The sequence below is a fragment of the Tachypleus tridentatus genome, chromosome 1 (genome assembly GCF_004210375.1).
Source record: "Tachypleus tridentatus isolate NWPU-2018 chromosome 1, ASM421037v1, whole genome shotgun sequence".
NCBI lineage: Eukaryota > Metazoa > Arthropoda > Merostomata > Xiphosura > Limulidae > Tachypleus > Tachypleus tridentatus.
Window position 1 is genome coordinate 6,135,623 of NC_134825.1, and position 19,476 is coordinate 6,155,098.

The 19,476-nt window shown below is 33.2% G+C and overlaps 1 long non-coding RNA gene across 2 annotated transcripts in view; it reads left to right on the forward strand.

The window, feature by feature from the left end:
• The window catches only part of LOC143236247 (uncharacterized), a 90,774-nt gene extending 71,300 nt beyond the window's left edge, over window positions 1-19,474 (forward strand). For both annotated transcript variants that reach the window (XR_013019517.1, XR_013019523.1), the window contains one exon: window positions 19,429-19,474. This is a non-coding gene — a long non-coding RNA (uncharacterized LOC143236247). The remainder of the gene's footprint in view (window positions 1-19,428) is intronic.
• Window positions 19,475-19,476: the final 2 nt, after the last annotated feature.

Below are 19,476 nucleotides of genomic sequence, written 5' to 3' on the forward strand. Positions count from 1 at the left end.
GTGTGATTAATATCAAAGGTAAATAAGCTCTGGTGTGATTAATATCAGAGGTAAATAAGCTCTGGTGTGATTAATATCAAGGGTGAATAAGCTCTGGTGTGATTAATATCAAAGGTAAATAAGCTCTGGTGTGATTAATATCAAAGGTAAATAAGCTCTGGTGTGATTAATATCAGAGGTGAATAAGCTCTGGTGTGATTAATATCACAAACCACTGATTATAATAAACTCTGGTGTGATTAATATCAAAGGTGAATAAACTCTGGTGTGATTAATATCAGAGGTGAATAAGCTCTGGTGTGATTAATATCACAAACCACTGATTATAATAAACTCTGGTGTGATTAATATCAAAGGTGAATAAACTCTGGTGTGATTAATATCAGAGGTGAATAAACTCTGGTGTGATTAATATCAAGGGTGAATAAGCTCTGGTGTGACTAATATCAAGGGTGAATAAGCTCTGGTGTGATTAATATCAAAGGTGAATAAGCTCTGGTGTGATTAATATCAGAGGTGAATAAGCTCTGGTGTGATTAATATCACAAACCACTGATTATAATAAGCTCTGGTGTGATTAATATCAAGGGTGAATAAGCTCTGGTGTGATTAATATCAAGGGTGAATAAGCTCTGGTGTGATTAATATCAAAGGTGAATAAACTCTGGTGTGATTAATATCAGAGGTGAATAAACTCTGGTGTGATTAATATCAAGGGTGAATAAGCTCTGGTGTGATTAATATCAAGGGTGAATAAGCTCTGGTGTGATTAATATCAAAGGTAAATAAGCTCTGGTGTGATTAATATCAGAGGTAAATAAGCTCTGGTGTGATTAATATCAAAGGTAAATAAGCTCTGGTGTGATTAATATCAGAGGTAAATAAGCTCTGGTGTGATTAATATCAGAGGTAAATAAGCTCTGGTGTGATTAATATCAGAGGTAAATAAGCTCTGGTGTGATTAATATCAAGGGTGAATAAGCTCTGGTGTGATTAATATCAGAGGTAAATAAGCTCTGGTGTGATTAATATCAGAGGTAAATAAGCTCTGGTGTGATTAATATCAGAGGTAAATAAGCTCTGGTGTGATTAATATCAGAGGTAACTAAGCTCTGGTGTGATTAATATCAGAGGTAAATAAGCTTTGGTGTGATTAATATCAGAGGTAAATAAGCTCTGGTGTGATTAATATCAAAGGTAAATAAGCTCTGGTGTGATTAATATCAGAGGTAAATAAGCTCTGGTGTGATTAATATCAGAGGTAAATAAGCTCTGGTGTGATTAATATCAGAGGTAAATAAGCTCTGGTGTGATTAATATCAAGGGTGAATAAGCTCTGGTGTGATTAATATCACAAACCACTGATTATAATAAACTCTGGTGTGATTAATATCAAAGGTGAATAAACTCTGGTGTGATTAATATCAGAGGTGAATAAACTCTGGTGTGATTAATATCAAAGGTGAAACTCGTTGCTCTATAATTCCAATTTTTTTAATATCGTTATTTGAAAAATGACGTAATATTCACTATTATATATGCAGTTCAAAAGTCATTCAAATATAACTAAAGTTCTAATTAATGTAGTAAAATTTAATCGAGAGATCCTACAGCAGTGTCGTGAATAAAAACGAACTGTCACCAACAAACAGGAAATAGTTAGGAGAAGTTTTTAACTGTCACAACCACCAACGAACATTCTAATGTTCTAAGTCAACACGAAGTGACAGTGAGGCTGTCTCACATCGTAAATAGTTGTGAACAATAGCGACTTCCTCAAGAACAGTAATGAACTGACACGAACAAAAGTTAATTCGTTATATAGATTACTGATTCAACTCTCAAGTAACGCATACGTTCCATTACACTATGTAACAAAATGTTTACTTTTTCTTGTTCCAGGGCAGAAAGTGTTGTTACCCAATTGCTTATGTCTCAAGTAAATGGAAAAGACCTATTTTTCTCTTTAAACTTTGCTTTTGTGACCTGAAAGCTTATAACGAAAACATGGTGGGAGAATATATGTGGGGGCTGATATGTAAAAGTGATTTACAATACAGTCGAAAATCTCGAAAAACTACTGACTTCTAAACATTTGTGTATAACTTGAGTATAAATATATGTAAATCTTGATTCATATGTTGTTTTATTCAGACATTATGTCAATAAAAATGTGTAAATTTGCCCGTTTTTACATAGAAAATAAGTTAATTTCTACATTTCATTATCCAGGTCACAAAAACAAAGTTTGAAGGTAATAATGGCCATTTTCTGTACTTTTACAACAGAGGCTATTAAGAAATAACACATACTATCCAGGAACAAAATTTGTGTTACATAGTGTTATGAATGCGAAGTTACAGTACGACATAAATATCGAGTTCTAGTAGAAGTTCATATCACCACTAAACATTTTCTGGTTTACATGTATCGCATTATTAGATTAATTTAAAGTTAACATGGAGTTAATTCCTACCTGTTATACAAGATTTCGTTAAGGCTGAAAATACCAATGTTATACGATACACTTGTTTAAAACTTTACCTCTCATATATAATCCCACCAAATAAAACTCTACATTAAATATCATTAAATAGGAGTAGATAATAACGTGTTTCCAGTTAGCAGTTACAGAATAATGACAACATCTGGTGATTATTACATTAGATGTTCCAAATTATATTCTTTTATTACTTTTAATTAGCATTCAAGGTTGTTACTGGCACAACCTTTATTCAAACCGAACGTAATTTAAAATTTTCTTCTCATTAATAAAACAATATCTTTAGGTTTAGGTATAATATAACATGATTAATGAATATTATCACATCGTTTGTTTGTTTGGAATTAAGCACAAAGCTGCACAATGTGCTCTGTGCACCACGGGTATCGAAACCCTGTTTCTAGCAGTGTGCCACTGCGGAGCAATATCATGTCGTTGAACATAACATAATTAATTAATATTATTATATTGTTGAATATAACATAATTAATTAATATTATTATATCGTTGAATATAACATAATTAATTAATATTATTATATCGTTGAATATAACATAATTAATTAATATTATTATATCGTTGAACATAACATAATTAATTAATATTATTATATTGTTGGACATAACATAATTAATTAATATTATTATATTGTTGAATATAACATAATTAGTGAACATTATCATATCGTCGAGAAAATATCGAGCACTTGAAGGTATTTCGATTATCATAACATCGTCCAGATAAAATCCAAAACGTTATTTAGGCGGGAAAAATTATAATTTGAAATTATGTAAAAGACTTTAAGACTCTACGTAAAATTGTTATTATGAAATATATTAAACACAGATAAGTGAAGTAACAACCTAGACGAGCTAGTTTAGCCACTGACGAAACACCTATTACACATTCTGATATTGTTTAGAAACTACTAATACATAACACGTCAGATAAAGTTAAAAAATACATTGTATTCCTTATGTTAAATGTAATACATTATATTTAGGTTATCAGGCAGACGGTGGCACTGCCTATGTGAAAGTGGCCCGGATTGTTCCTCGAATGATATTTTAAACATTTCATGAATAGGTCATCAGAACTCTACAATACTACATAGTGTTTCCTTTAATGACTATATCTGTGTACTCACTGAGTCATAAGTTCTTGCAATGTCCATATATGTCTATAAATGTTATGGTATTCTTCCTTCTGCTACTTTTATACTACACGACAACTCAACAAACCAAAACAATGGTGTCAACCAATTTCACTGAGGTGACATAGTTTGAAACGGACTATCCACTTTTATAACGATTATAATTAATTAATGGTAATTTAAAAACGACAACATAATTTTAGTGCAAACGATGTTATCATTACCCCTTGAAGTTAGCTTTCTTACAGAAACATGGTGTTCTTTGAAAATATAAAGCACAAGGTGGAACAGGAATTACCAGCCAATAATAGATTAATAATAAATATTACAGTTGGAACAGGAACAGCAATTACCAGCAAATAATAGATTAACAATAAATATTACAGTTGGAACAGAAACAGGAATTACCAGCCAATAATAGATTAACAATAAATATTACAGTTAGAACAGGAACAGGAATTACCAGCCAATAATAGATTAACAATAAATATTACAGTTTGAACAGGAATAGGAATTACCAGCCAATAATAGATTAACAATAAATATTACAGTTGGAACAGGAACAGAAATTACCAGCCAATAATAGATTAACAATAAATATTACAGTTAGAACAGGAACAGGAATTACCAGCCAATAATAGATTAACAATAAATATTACAGTTGGAACAGGAATTACCAGCCAATAATAGATTAACAATAAATATTACAGTTGGAACAGGAATTACCAGCCAATAACAGATTAACAATAAATATTACAGTTGGAACAGGAATTACCAGCCAATAATAGATTAACAATAAATATTACAGTTGGAACAGGAATTACCAGCCAATAATAGATTAACAATAAATATTACAGTTGGAACAGGAATTACCAGCCAATAATAGATTAACAATAAATATTACAGTTGGAACAGGAATTACCAGCCAATAACAGATTAACAATAAATATTACAGTTGGAACCTTTTTGTACTTAGAACTTTATTATAAATGTAACGCCCCTATATCTATCGAAATACTGCATTAAAAACAACAACAAACAAACATGTAAAGAAAAACTTTAAAAAAGGAAGTGAATGTAAGGATGGATAACATAAAGTTTTCAAAAACAAGATGGTAAGAATGAGACTTGCACCATCCCTATATAACAGAGCAGCTAATAATTAACATATAGCAATAATATCTCTTCAATCACAACAGAGTTTAATTTATCCTATCTTTGTCTGATAGCGTTCTGTAACACTGTGCATGAGACCATTATGTATGTATGATGTACTATTCTTACCATCTTGTTTACATTGTTTTTGAAGGACTAATATTAGCCATCCCTACATACAGGTCCGTTTTTAAAACGTTTTTCTTTACTTGTAAGAGGTAAGAAGAAGAACACAGAAGGTTATATTCCAGATATAAAATATGAAATTAATATTTATGCTTTACATATAAAATATAAAAAATGACAAATTAAATAACATATTCCACATATAAAATGTGTCAGGAAGTCAATAACGCATTATATTCCAGTTGTAAAACGTGAGAGGAGGTACAAGACAAGTTATGTTCACTTAAACTTCCGTTATAGGAGAGGAATTGAATATCTCTTTATATTATTGTTATAATATGTTAGAGAAAGTAAGTAAGACGTCATGTTCTAGATGTAGGGAGAGAATATAAAGAAATGAGGGGGTGAATTTTTTTGTTTCGTTGAATTTCAGTCAGAGCTTCTCGAGGTCTACCTACACTAGCGGTCCTTAATTTATAAGTGATAAAACTGAAGACTAGTTAACACGCTACCTCCAACTCTTAGGCTACTCTAATCTAGTAAGATTGGCCGTCATATTATGACTCCCTCTTATATTCATAAAATGCCACAGGATATAAATGTCTCGTTATATTCCTGAGGTATAATAATTAACGGATCAGACAAGAAAACGAGTTACTAGAATACAAATACTTTTAAATAAGATGACGTCATTAAATAAATTATCTCCAAATAAGAAGTCCAGAGAAAGGAGTTTTATAGCTGTAACACGGAGACAGCGTAGTTCAGGCCCTTTCTCTTATCGATATATACCTCACGTGTTTTGGAAAAAAAATAAATAAAAATGAAGGCATCCGACACCTCTGTGGGATGGATTTCCCCTAATGGTTGTCTTTATCTCTAGTTTTAGCTTATTATTTTAGCCAAGTTGGTTCAATGAACTGTGTTCTTGGTTCGGCGGTGGATTAACACGGATGATGGTTCATTGTGGTCAGTGCTTTCATAATATTCTACTTAATTCATTTTCTGCCAGATTTTTTCTAAAAATACAAACTTTATTTTACTTCTTTTTATTTTCCAGTTGTAATAAAATCTTAAATAGTTTCTTGGAGTCGCTGGTTAGTGATATTTAATAATTCATTCAACCATATCACGAGAGAGTTATTTTAAATAAAGCTTTTAAGTAAAATAAATATATAAAACTGATTTTTGAGAATTTGTCTTGCTTTCCAAATTTCCGATTGTTTACAGTTTATTCATTTTATTGGAACAAAAAATTGTTTTGAAAAGAAACAGTTCAATTTGTATTTCAGTATGTTTGTTCTCTCTATTACTGAACCATTCAACAAAATATTGGTCCGACATGGCCAGATTATTAGGGCACTCGACTTTGAATCCCCATCGTACCAAATATGCTCGTCCTTTCAGCCCTGGGGGTGATATAATGTTACGATCAATCCAATTATTCGTGGGTAAAAGAGTAACCTAAGAGTTGGCGGTGAGTGGTGATGATTAGCTGCCTTTTCTCTAGTCTTTCACTTCTCTCTTAGAGAACGCTAGCGCAGATATCCCTTGTGTAGCTTTGCGCAAAATTTAAAAATAAACAAACAAACAACAAAATATAATCATACAAACGTGTAATTGTCCTTAAATAGTATCCGATAGTTTGATTTTTGATATGTATCTTAATAGTGATATATTTTAGAGGTCAAAAGATAGAAATTAATCATAAAAATAAATTAATTTCATAACAACGCATCAGTGTAAAAGCAAATCGCAACTTTAAAGAAAAATCCAAGTTGTTTTAGAAACTCTTTAAGCCTAAGAAATGATAGGTTCATTACGTTCCTACACTGTGCTTTAGAAATCCAATAAGTTTTAGTTTTTAAAGCTTTATAGTAATTATTCTAAAAACATTTATACACATATCTTTGGTAATGTTTAGCGATAGGAATACCTCTCAATATGGAGCACGAACTTCATTTCAGATAACAGCGATACACTTATAATTCAACGTTAACGTACGAGTCGTTTCAACACTTGTTTAAATCGAGGCTTTGCCTATTTTTCATCTTACATTATTAGAGTCCCTAACTTAAGAAGCCTTCACTATCCTGGCGCATCCCTGTCGCGCCAAACATGCTCGCCCTTTCAGCCGTGGGGGCGTTATAATGTGACGGTCAATCCCACTATTCGTTGGAAAAAGAGTAGCCCAAGAGTTGGCGGTGGGTGGTGATGACTAGCTGCCTTCCCTCTAGTTTTACACTACTAAATTAGGGACGGCTAGCACAGATAGCCCTCGAGTAGCTTTGTGCGAAATTTCAAAACAAACAAACAAACACTATCCTGGCGACAACAGGAAAGGCAACAAGTAGGTTGTATCTGCCGCCAACATGGCCAACATGTTAAATGAGTAGTAGAATTGACATTTACAGTGTAATACCTTCACAGATAATAATGTGAAATGTGTTCAGGGTGAATACCATGTAACGAACCTTGGATCTTTTAAAACAAAGTCTGGCAAGTTAATTATTCATCCACGCCAAGCTCATAACTTATGTTTCAGGTAACAAAATACGACAAAAAATGAAGTCTTAAAATGAGCAAAACTAGGAGCGGTATCGAAAACATACAAAGAGCTGATGGCCTGGTGGCAGTAAGAGTAACAAAAAGGGAAAATGTTCGAGGTTCGAGATGTGATACTTATGAACATATTTTGTAGTTCAACTGTTTTGTTTTTTTTTTTTTTAAATAAGAGCAAATCCCGTTATTCGTTTCAAAAGAACAGGATACAGCTTTTGTGGCGGAAGGTGTTGCTGGTTGGCCGCCTTCGCTCTGGCCAGAAGTTAAAAGTTATGGACTACTCTACATATATCACAGGAATGTTTGAGCTCAATGAACAAGATGGGCGTGTCTCAAACATTATGGATCCAGGTGTAGTTAATTAGGAATATTTAACTATAGGAAAGGCAACTAGTTAGTAACATCCATGGTACCAAGGGAATTGTCCGGCTCTAAGCAGAATTTCTTGATTTATGGAACGTGAACAATGTTGTTTTGTGCAATTCAGTGATTAACTGTCACTCTTGTAACGCGCTCATTGCTGCATGTGGTCAGTGACCTAGCGGTGTGAAATTTGGACTTTGACTTGCAGCTTGACCAGCTCGCCAGAAATACATTGAACAATGGATTACAAATTCAATGATTACTTAAAAATGTCGAGATCCCGATTTGATACGCTTAGTGATGGTGTGTCCTTCTTTATTTCGAGCCACTGACCCTAAACTCTCTGTTGTGAATATTGCTTCTTTATATGTAGTGGTGTGTTTCTTACGCCCACACGCACTTGTGAAGATAGCCAAATGCCACGTGATTTTCAAGGAGATAAAACCGTCACGACAGTCGTGGCTAAAGGCTGGCTGGCTTGGTTGGTCATGCAGTCAAACAACAGATTTTTGTACACGAGAAATGTTTAGCGGTCAATGACTAGATTGAAAATCAAGTCAACAGAAATAATTGTGTACATGTCAGTTTCCATCATCTCCCGATAATTTTGCATCTATCTGTTCTGATATGAAGCTGATAATAGTAGCGTCAAACAAAATTTAAATAATGCAGTTTTAACCTCTATTATCTATAGTAATTTTAAAGTAGGTCTCTTACTGTGGTTCATAATAGGGTGGTTTGATTATGTGGTTCATCAACCAGAACAGTTACACAAAATCAAAATATTGGAGCGAGTTACTTCCTATACGTTCCAGTTTCTGGCATATTTATAATGGCACACTCTATGTGAGTATGGGTAATATTTATAGAACACACAATTGAACATTCCTAGGACATAGACCTTTATTTAACCACTAAAACGTTGTCTGCACTGACATAACGAAACAGTTCAAAGTTCATTCCTAATTACCATTGCCTTATCTTCGTATGCGCAGTATTTTCAAAAAAAAAAATTTTTGTTTACAATAATTCAGTTCTAGCTTCCGGTTGTGTTTGTTTGTTTTTAATAATAAACATTCTTTCTTGTTCCGGAACACAGGAGTCGTTTGTTTCCAGTCAATAGACCATGCATTTCCTTTTAATAAACTTCTGCATGGCAAGAAACCGACTTCAAGTTATTCAAAAGCTATAGTAACTTTAACGATTTCATTTGTTGTAGGTTACTTCTATTTCTGTAGAAAGAAGCTTTCAATCAAGTTACGATTAGAACATTTTTTAATGTTTTCAAATGCTGTGAAATAAGGAAATATCCAGTTTATAAAAATAAATCTTTTTTAATCTTAGGTTAAGACTGTGCGTGTGTGTAATACCAGCAGGGATTGTAGAGAAGTGAGACACTTGTTTTATGATAATTTGACCCAGGAAGTGATTTGTAATGATAACATCACTATATTCATGCCATAGCAAACTAAAGTCATTTTACGATTATAAAACGTTCTGAATAACTTGGTGGAAATAACGTGGAACACACCATAAAATAACACCAAGTGATTAACGTAATTAGGAGCAAACCATGTGGCTAAGAGAACGCAGCAGAACAAACTACAGAATAGCATTACATGATTAACATGAATAACACTAGTATCACATCATGCGGAACACACCATGAATTGGTATCTAGGACCACGTGACAAACAAACCCCGAACTAACTTGAATTACCCGAATCAAATCCTGAGTGCACCTTCATGTCACGATCATAAATACCTTCGTTGTACTTGAATAGAAGAAAGTCTGGTACTCTAGTATGAAAAACAAACATTCACGCAAGATTTGTTATATAAGAATGTTATATAAGATATTATTATACCCATATAAAACTTTATTTCCATATTTATTAATGCAGGTATATTTCTAAACACTGGATATTTGTATAATCTCACTTTTGACCACATTCAACTAGTTTTTAAATACTTCGCTTTTTCTAATCAACTATTAACTTTAGAGTTTCTCCGTGTTCTGCTTGGTCTGGAAGGTCACAGCAGTGATGTTGGCCAAACATGTTCTGTGGGAATACAAAGCGATTGTCTTGTAAGTACTGTTATATGACTGTGCGATAGACCTAGGTAAATAGTTGCGTCTACACTGATCACTTGATGATCTACATTCAGTGGGGAAATTGTGATATTCTTAGAGTCGGCCTTTCTACAAACTTAGATGCTTGGACGTAGATAAATCCATGAGTGTTTAAGTAGCTGACTGTCAATCTTCACCAAATAAATGAGTATTAATTCCATTCAATGAAATCTAAACCTAAATTAATATATTCATTTATGAAGGTTTTATTTATATTAATTACCAAATAAAGTAACTGAATGGTAACACCAGTAATAAAGTTAATCTATAAAAGGGATTCGATTTGCAATCTGAGGATCGCGGGTTCGAATCCTCGTCACACCAAGCATGCTCGCCCCTTTCAGCCGTGGGGGCGTTATAATTCCACTATTTGTTGGTAAAAGAGTAGCCCAAGAGTTAGCAGTGGGTACTGATGACTAGCTGCCTTCCCTCTAGTCTTACACTGCTAAATTAGGGACGTCTAACGGAGATAGCCCTCGAGTAGCTTTACGCGAAATTAAAAAAACAAACAAACCTTCTATTTGTAGTTCAACAGTGCACCTAATTAGGTAATACTTTTTGTGTCATTTTTTAGTTTTTGAGGGGAATGTGTTGTTTCATATTTCCTCTTAAAACGTGTGCGTCTTACCTTGCAGGTATATACTGAAACACAAAAATAAATGATATCATACCGTTAAGCTTCGTCAGTTATGTAACACAAAGTTCATCAGTATACTGAATTTCATAGTAAGTCACTGCCCTGCAACCTAACCAGATGCGGTACCTTCCACGGAACTTTATTCTACCAGTTTCCTACATTACAAGAATATAGTTTTATTCAGACTGTCTTTCATAGACCTATTTTGGGCAAAGTGATATACTTCAATTCTTATTGCATGTAGCGCCTGTACTAGCTAGTCGTGGCGTTTTCTGTTTGATGAAAATGACTTGTGGTGTAACATTACCAAACTGCTAATGTTTAGATTTATTCACGTACCAGAAAATACAATATGTCCTAAGCAGTGATTTTAACGACAAATAGTTTAGTATGTGTAAAAAAGAAACAGAGAAAGCAGAATGCTTATCTAGAGTAGTTAGCACAAGGCTCTGCCCACCACAGGTATCGTAACCCGATTTCTAGTGTTGTAAGCCAGAAGACATACCACTGTATTATTGGGGGGTCTAGCAAGAAAGAAGCATTATAACTAAAAATAATAAGCATAATAAATAAAAAAACAAGTGACAGTGCATAATCTACTAAACACCATTGGCAGATAATAACATCATGGTATTTCTTATTAAATATAAAAACTACGTTATAAATTGAATAGTTTATGAAATAATACAAATTCTAAATTTTTGTCCCTATATCAGTTATTAACACTGGATTATTGATTTTTTTTAATGTAGTGTTTAGAAATCAACATTAATTCTTGTATCCTGGCAGTGGATGACTCGGTTTTTAAGGAAAAATGTTTAACACTGAAAAACCGATATTTTCTATCATAAATATAAAAACCTCTACTTAATAATAATCTATTTCATTAATATTTACTCTCTTTCTTCGTGAAATAACTGATACAAAGAATCTCAGTTCTGAAAATTAGTTTCATAGTTTTTGGAAGTATCATATTTACATATGAAGATTTAAAACTGCCAAGTAAGAGAACAATGTAATCAATAGAATAAGTTGTCACTTAATATTTATATATATCTTAATGTTCTAACGTCCACTTAGTAGTGCATAACGAATAAATTACTTTATATAACTTAGGATCTCTTGGAAAGAAGCTTTATTTAAAGATTTTGAAGTAACTAAATTATTGGCTAAGCCAAACACTCTTTGGAGTTCAGGTATAGCTGTCCCTAATTATGAACTACTGACCGAAGAGGAAACAGCCAATCAAAAACACTCGCCGTTACACTAACTTCGTCTCTTTCTCTTGGAATCAAATAAAAGCATTGAGTGCCATTTTTACAACGCACCAAAATCTGAATGTCCATGGCATTTTCAGTGTATTAAACCTAGGCCCTTGTAACTTTCGAATCACATTTTGATACTTTATCAAGACTGGCTCTAAAAAGAATTAAATATATTTATTTAATAATAATGACCCTCAGTGGCATAGCGGTATGCCTGAGGACTCACACTGCTAAAAATCGTGTTTCGATACCTGTGGTTGGCAGAACACATACAGCCCATTGTGCAGCTTTGTGCTTAATTCGGTATTTAATAATAATATAAAAATATTACAAAACACATCACAATAACACCGAGAAAATAAAACATGCAATTTATTTTAAGTTGTATTAAATGTATATAAATATTTTTGGTCCACGAAGTATGAGAAAAAGAATAGCCTCAAGAACAGAGATTATGAACTAAATATTGGCCCCCTATTGGCTTAGCAGTGAGTCTGCGTATCCACACCGCTAATAATCATGATGGGCACAGTACAGATAGCCCATTGTGTAACTATGTTGTAGACAAAAAATATATATGTAAAAAACGGCTCGTTTGGGTTGAGAACTCTACCCATTCTACAAGTGGGTTTTCTCGACATCACTGATTATTATGTTGTAGACGTATAAAGTGTAAGGTTTGACGTGTAGATTAATTCAAAAATATTAATTTAAAAAACATCGAAAAATACTTTCAATCGAAGTTATGAAAACCTATTACTACTTATCTTTGTGTCTTGGTAACCGACAAGTAACTATACCAAGTACTATTAAACCTTAAATTCCAAATCACTCTCACCTCGTTCACGTTTTTTAGATGGGCAGATAGTAGGCATAAGCTCATAAATCTGGTTCAGTATTGTAGAATTAATTAGTATGTAATGTTAGATGCACTTTAGTGCAAATACGAACACTTTTAAATACATCTTGATAAGTTGTCAGATCTAACTAGCAAATGGCTGACATTTTATGTTTTTCCCCTTTTCCTTTCTTTATTATAGGTTTCGTTAAACCTTAGAGGCAATACTTTACATAAAACATGTGTTTGAAAGAAGTTCTAAATTGTATTTACACTTTTAAAGATGCTTTTCCATTATTGGGTTAGTGCATGAACTTTAGGCCTAATCTAACGAGTGAAATATTGTGAAACATTACTATAATTACGTCAGGAAATTCGTTAACAGTGATCTAATTTTTAGAGGCTTTATTTTTGTGTAATTTAACTCCAGACTGCCTTCATTAAGGTATATGTTATTCTTCATTATTTTTTTATAAGCCTACTTTTGATCACTTTCTGAGGTTCTTAAAAAATTTAAGGATTAAGATAAACAGATTCACAATTAAGAAACAAATATATTGGTCAAGGTTTGCATGTGATCTGACCCTTAGAGAATAAGCGTAAGAAGTGTTCCATCTAAACTAATTTTTTATACTAAACCACTAGGCCCGCTATGGCCAGGTGGTTAAGGTACTGACTCATAATCTGAGGGTCGCGGGTTCGAATCCCCGTCGCACCAAACATGCTTGCCCTTTCAGCTGGTGGGGCGCTATAAAGTCATGGTCAATCCTACTATTCGTTGGTAAAATAGTAGCGCAAGAGTTGGCGGTGGGTGGTGATGAGCAGCTGCCTTCTCTCTAGTCTTACACTGCAAAATTAGAGACGGCTAGCGCAGATAGCCATCGTGTAGTTTTGCGCGAGACTCAAAACAAACCAAACCATTGTGTTTGAATGCAGCCAAATTATGACACACTGAACGTGGTGCGACGGGGATGCGAACCCGCGACTCTCAGATTACGAGTCGCACGCCTTAACCTACCTGACCATGCTAGGCCTACATTTGATGGAGACACTAAACTGGATAAAGTTCTGTTTTATTCATAATCTATATTTATTATAAAACATAAGTAACCTAGTTTCTGCTGGAACAACAGTGAAGGAATGAATCAAAATCTTTTGCCCTAATTACGTATTCGACAATATTATTTTATAACTCTGTACATTTATTTATACATAAACGACATTAATGTAAGGTCGTAAAACAGGTAAAGTTTCGTTTTAAAAGTTCAAAATTTCGTGTTATATCTTAACTGGATTTTCACGTGTTTTAACGAGTTTAGAAATGCAATCTTGGACTAGGGACATTTGGTCCTTGAATAGAGTTAAATTATCTTAAAGAATATTGAAAGTTCTGTTTATCAGCCATAGTACATTGATCATAGTACAAAAATATCACGAGAAAAAGATATAATTATGTGTGAACTTGACATTCGTCGTGATGGAAATTATATAATTACTGTGGAAATAATAAGCCTAATCGTTGTGCACTGGGATAGGTAAGCTATTACTGTCGAACTATGTCTCCTCGTGAAATGTAGGCTACACAGGCTCAATTCGATTAAGTAAATGTATTCTAGAAAAAAGGCCTACTTGTGTTTCTTTGAAACAGTACGCGTAGGATTATTTTTTAAACTAAACGACATCGTTATAATAGAACTAAGTCATATTTACGATGCTTTGGAATAGGAAATGTATAATTAATCTCAAAATAAGCCTACTCGTAATTATTTGTATTAATAAGAGTAAAATTATTATAAAGTTAAGCTTACTTGCTACCGTGTAGCTAAGCCTACCTATACTACCGTAGAGCTAAGGCTACTGATTGTGCTTTGGAACAAGATAATTAGTTTAGAACTAAATCTACTCGTGATAGCTTGGGATAAAAAACGCATAATTACTAAAGATTTAAACCTAATTGCACTGCTATTGAACAGAAAATGTATAATTACTGTAGAACTAAGCCTACTGTTAGTGCCTTGGAACAGGAAGTTTATAATTACTACTGTAGAATTAAGCCTACTGATAGTGCCTTGGAACAGGAAGTGTGTAATTACCGTAGAACTAAGCCTAATGCCTCAAGACAGGAAGTGTACGATAAATACGGAACTACAATTCTTTGTGTTACTTTAGAGGAGGAAGTATTGTTGTAGAATTCGCAGTACCCTCTTTATTAAATATTCCTTAATATTATTATATAAACAATGATACCTCAGTTGTTTATAACAACAATTTTATTAGTTGAAATCACGTAAACTTCAATATTATATTGCATTTACCTAGAACAAATAACATTATAAAAGTTAATATAGAACATCCTCATAAAAGAAAGGAAAACGGTTATGTTTAACTTGAAGCTTGTATTAAGCCCTCCAGTATTTGGGTGAGTCAACTTATTGTAAGCATTTTTATTTTTCATATGCTAACGTTGTGGCACTTGGCACCAATCGTTAATTAACTTCTCAACAATCTACGATCGTTAAGATCAGTGAGTAGGATATTATCCTAGAATCACACATCATCTCATTAATCTAAGATTAGTGAGTAAATGTATAATGTTTTATTAGAATCATCCATCTACCAGCTTCTCAACAGTCTGAGATCAACTAATAAATGTATAATGTTTTATTAGAATAATCCATATATTAGCTTCTAAAGAATTTAAGATCGGTAAAATCAGTGAGCGAATCTGTTGTGATTTGTTATAATAACCCATTCACTTGGTATGAACGCTGTAATATGAAAATCTCTTTAAGGCAGCATCAAAAATGTTTTGACCTTTTCTGATAAGTTAATTCTAATTTTCTGTTTCTACACCATTAAACCGACACTTGTTGAAATACTGACATGGTTTATTTTCAGGTATTAAAACACATTAACCTAGTTCCCTTTTTCCAGAGATTTTCAGAGTGGTTTGTAATTAAGCACAATGCTGCACAATGGACTATCCGTGTTCTGTCCATAATATACTTCCTTCTCTAAAGTAACACAAAGAATTGTATATCCGTATTTATCGTACACTTCCTGTCTTGAGGCATCATAAGTAGGCTTAGTTCTACAGTAATTATACACTTCCTGTTCCAAGGCACTATCAGTAGGCTTAATTCTACAGTAGTAATTATACACTTCCTGTTCCAAGGCACTAACAGTAGGCTTAATTCTACAGTAATTATACACTTCCTGTTCCAAGGCACTAACAGTAGGCTTAGTTCTACAGTAATTATACATTTTCTGTTCAATAGCAGTGCAATTAGGCTTAAATCTTTAGTAATTATGCGTTTCTTATCCCAAGCTATCACGAGTAGATTTAGTTCTAAATTAATTATCCTGTTCCAAGGCACGATCAGTAGACTTAGTTCTACGGTAGTACAGGTAGGCTTGGCTACCCTGTAGTAAATAAGCTTAACTTTACAATAATATTACTTTTATTAATACAAATAATTACGAGTAGGCTTATTTTGAGATTAATTATACATTTCCTATTCCAAAGCATTGTAAATATGACTTAGTTCTAATGTTGTAAGTCCACAGATATACCGCTGTGCCACTGACGAGCGTTCAGACGAGAGTAGTCAAATCTGTAACAAGTAAATTTCACAAAATGTTATCAGTGTATTAATACACAGATATGACATCATTGTATTATTCTTTTCATTGGTAGTATTGCCTGCTATTGGTACAATATCTATAGGTATCTGTTGATAAAGATAGCACCGTCCACTCTTTATGATGTTCCTGTAAGAAAGGTATAATATTATGTGCTTATATTTTTCGAACAGAGCTGATCAAATCCAACGAAGTTGCTGAATGATAAAATATGGAATTCTGTATAAACGTATTTTGTGTTTTATGTGCTATTTAGAGTATTTGTAAAAAAAACAATAACTTGCAGTTAAGTTCTGACGTCTCTTGATACCATTCAGTCACATAAAACACGTCGTGGTTTACGTGTAGATCACTAAATAAACTGAACCATTCGCTTTCATTCCAAAACGAGAGACATCTATGAACTATAATCTTCGTAAAGCTAGTCTGATTACAGGATCTTCTTCAGAAAAAGACATTAACACATTGAAAGTGAAAAAAACAAAACAGACTAAAAAACAACACTTGTGATGACTAGTTATTCTCAAGAAATACTTATATCGTACTGATACGGCTCGTCACCCAACGTGATTTACGGACCTTTTGTTTGAGTTTGGTAGTTTGACCTGAGTTCTTCGATTACTGCATTAGCTCAACACTGTTGTATTATTAGCTAGTCTAACTTAGGCCACGAATATCAAAAGATACGTCCGTGAGTATATAACTTCTAGGCATACAAAGCTTAATTTTGAGAGTTCGTTGAACTTGAAACAGATTCGGTTGAGCTTAAAACTGCAGCTGTTTAACCAGAGAATATAGCAACAAACCAGTTCATGAGATTTGTTTCATTAATAAAAGAAATGTGCATTCATTTATTGTAATAATGAAGTAAACTGCTTGTCCATTACCATTTTGAACATGAGATACGTGTGAAGAAAGTTAACGAAATAATTAGTAAATATGAGAGGATTACCTCTGATATCTGAGTATCCGAAGCTTCCACTGTGTGGTACGTTTTCCAGGGTCACTTTAATAGCATACTAGTTCTGCCTTTCTATAATATTACACCTAGTAATTTGTTATTTTTGTCCATACAAATTTACTTTAAATCAAGCGAGATAATGCACAGAGAATCACCATAAACCTGAAGAGAATGATAACTTAATAATACAAGAAACTTTGTTTCAAACCTCACATGTTGAGAATTAAAAGGCAGTTTGCTAACTTGCATAGTACACACTTTGTGGGAACTGGGTACTATATTGAACTTATAAAGACGTATTGAACCTACTTGGAACTTTAAATACTTAGAAGGTAACGTTTGTAAGGGATAAACGTTCTTCTATTACTTCCTAGTTCTAGTAAGTAAACAGAAAACCAAAGAAAAAAATGTCGTTTCAAAGATTTGTTTATATATATATATCCTTTGCACAGTTTGAACTTGTTGTTTATTACTCCGTTTTCTTACATGAAGAAAGATACACTCATGATGTTAAAACCGCATAGGCTCAAGTAGTCTTCATACAAAAAGATTAAAAACCGTACAACCCAAGTGCTTCCGAAATGTGGATCAGGAAGCCTAGTTTGCCCTTGAAGAAGAAAGATCCACCTTTCGGAAGCACTTGGGTTGTAGGGTTTTTCGTTTCATAAGAGGAACTGTGTAAAAAGCTTTGTTACTTTATAATTAAAAAAAACTCTGAAAATGCGCCTTCGTGTTTGGTGTTATAATCATTCCAACTGGACGTACTTCTATTATTGTGTTTGGTGTATGTCAATCAGACGTATTTCTATCACTAAGTTTAGTGTATTCCAGTCAGACGTATTCCTATTACAAAGTTTAGTGTATTCCACTCAGACGTTTTCCAATTACAAAGTTTAGTGTATTCCAGTCAGACGTATTCTTATTACAAAGTTTAGTGTATTCCAGTCAGACGTATTCCTATTACAAAGTTTAGTGTATTCCAGTCATACATATTCCTATTACAAAGTTTAGTGTATTCCAGTCAGACGTATTCCTATTACTCTTATTTGCGATTAATATATGTAAGAAGCAGAATCATATTTAGAAATCACAAAAGAACACAAACCTAACGGTGTTCATTACAGTAAGATGTGGGGTTTCACGTCTTTTCATGTTTGTCCAAGTAAAATGAACGAAAGCTTCTAACCACATGACAGATCAAAAAGAGCCACCGATTGAATATTGGATAAAAGTTATAATATAGCACGAAGAATCTTCGAGCTTCCTGTATTTAAAACTAATGAAATTTTTATTAACAGCGTATCTCGTTACACAGTTTGTAATAAAACACTGAAAATGTTCCCTTGATCAAAACTTCTCAGTGAAACAAAATAATCCACGAATGATACGCAGCCTAATATATTCTTTGATTAGTTCCCCTCTCTCAGGTCTAACATATTCTTTGATTGGCTACCCCATCTGCAGTAAAATAATTTTGCTGTATTCACGGCTTATCAGCGCTGCTTGGGATTTTGGTTGGTTGGTTGTCTAGCGGAGAGCTGCACCATGGGCTACTTATGCTCTACCAGCTAGTATTATCTAAATCCAGTTTTTAGCGTCGTAAACTTGTAGATTTACAGTTGAGCCAACGAAGACGTGCTGTTTCGGAGATCAAATAAAATTAGTACATTGGGTCTTATATTGTGATAGATTGTAAACAATTGGTAGGCTTTGAAATATAGACCTTCACTCACCACTAGTAACAATATTATTGGTGGGAAAAGGTCTATACATCAAAGCTTATAAAATAAAAACTTATACATCTGATGGTGAAACTTTACTCACCATTAACGAAACATCCCAGATTCGTTGCCAACAGATGATTTCTTCATTTGACAAACGTGCCTGCTGAAGATATTTCTTTGTTTTATAGTATTTACAGTTATAACACTGTGAGGTTGGTTTAGACACCAATTAAACAGTATTTATTTTAGGTCGCATATTTATCATATTAAAACATACACGTTCTTATTATATTTTCAGAAATGTTTAAAATGTACTATAATTGTTAAAAAAAAACAACTAACGTGTACCATTATCTTGATTACAGGATAACAAAATCCAAGTCAAGTTAAAGTTCCGCTTGGGATGTTAACGG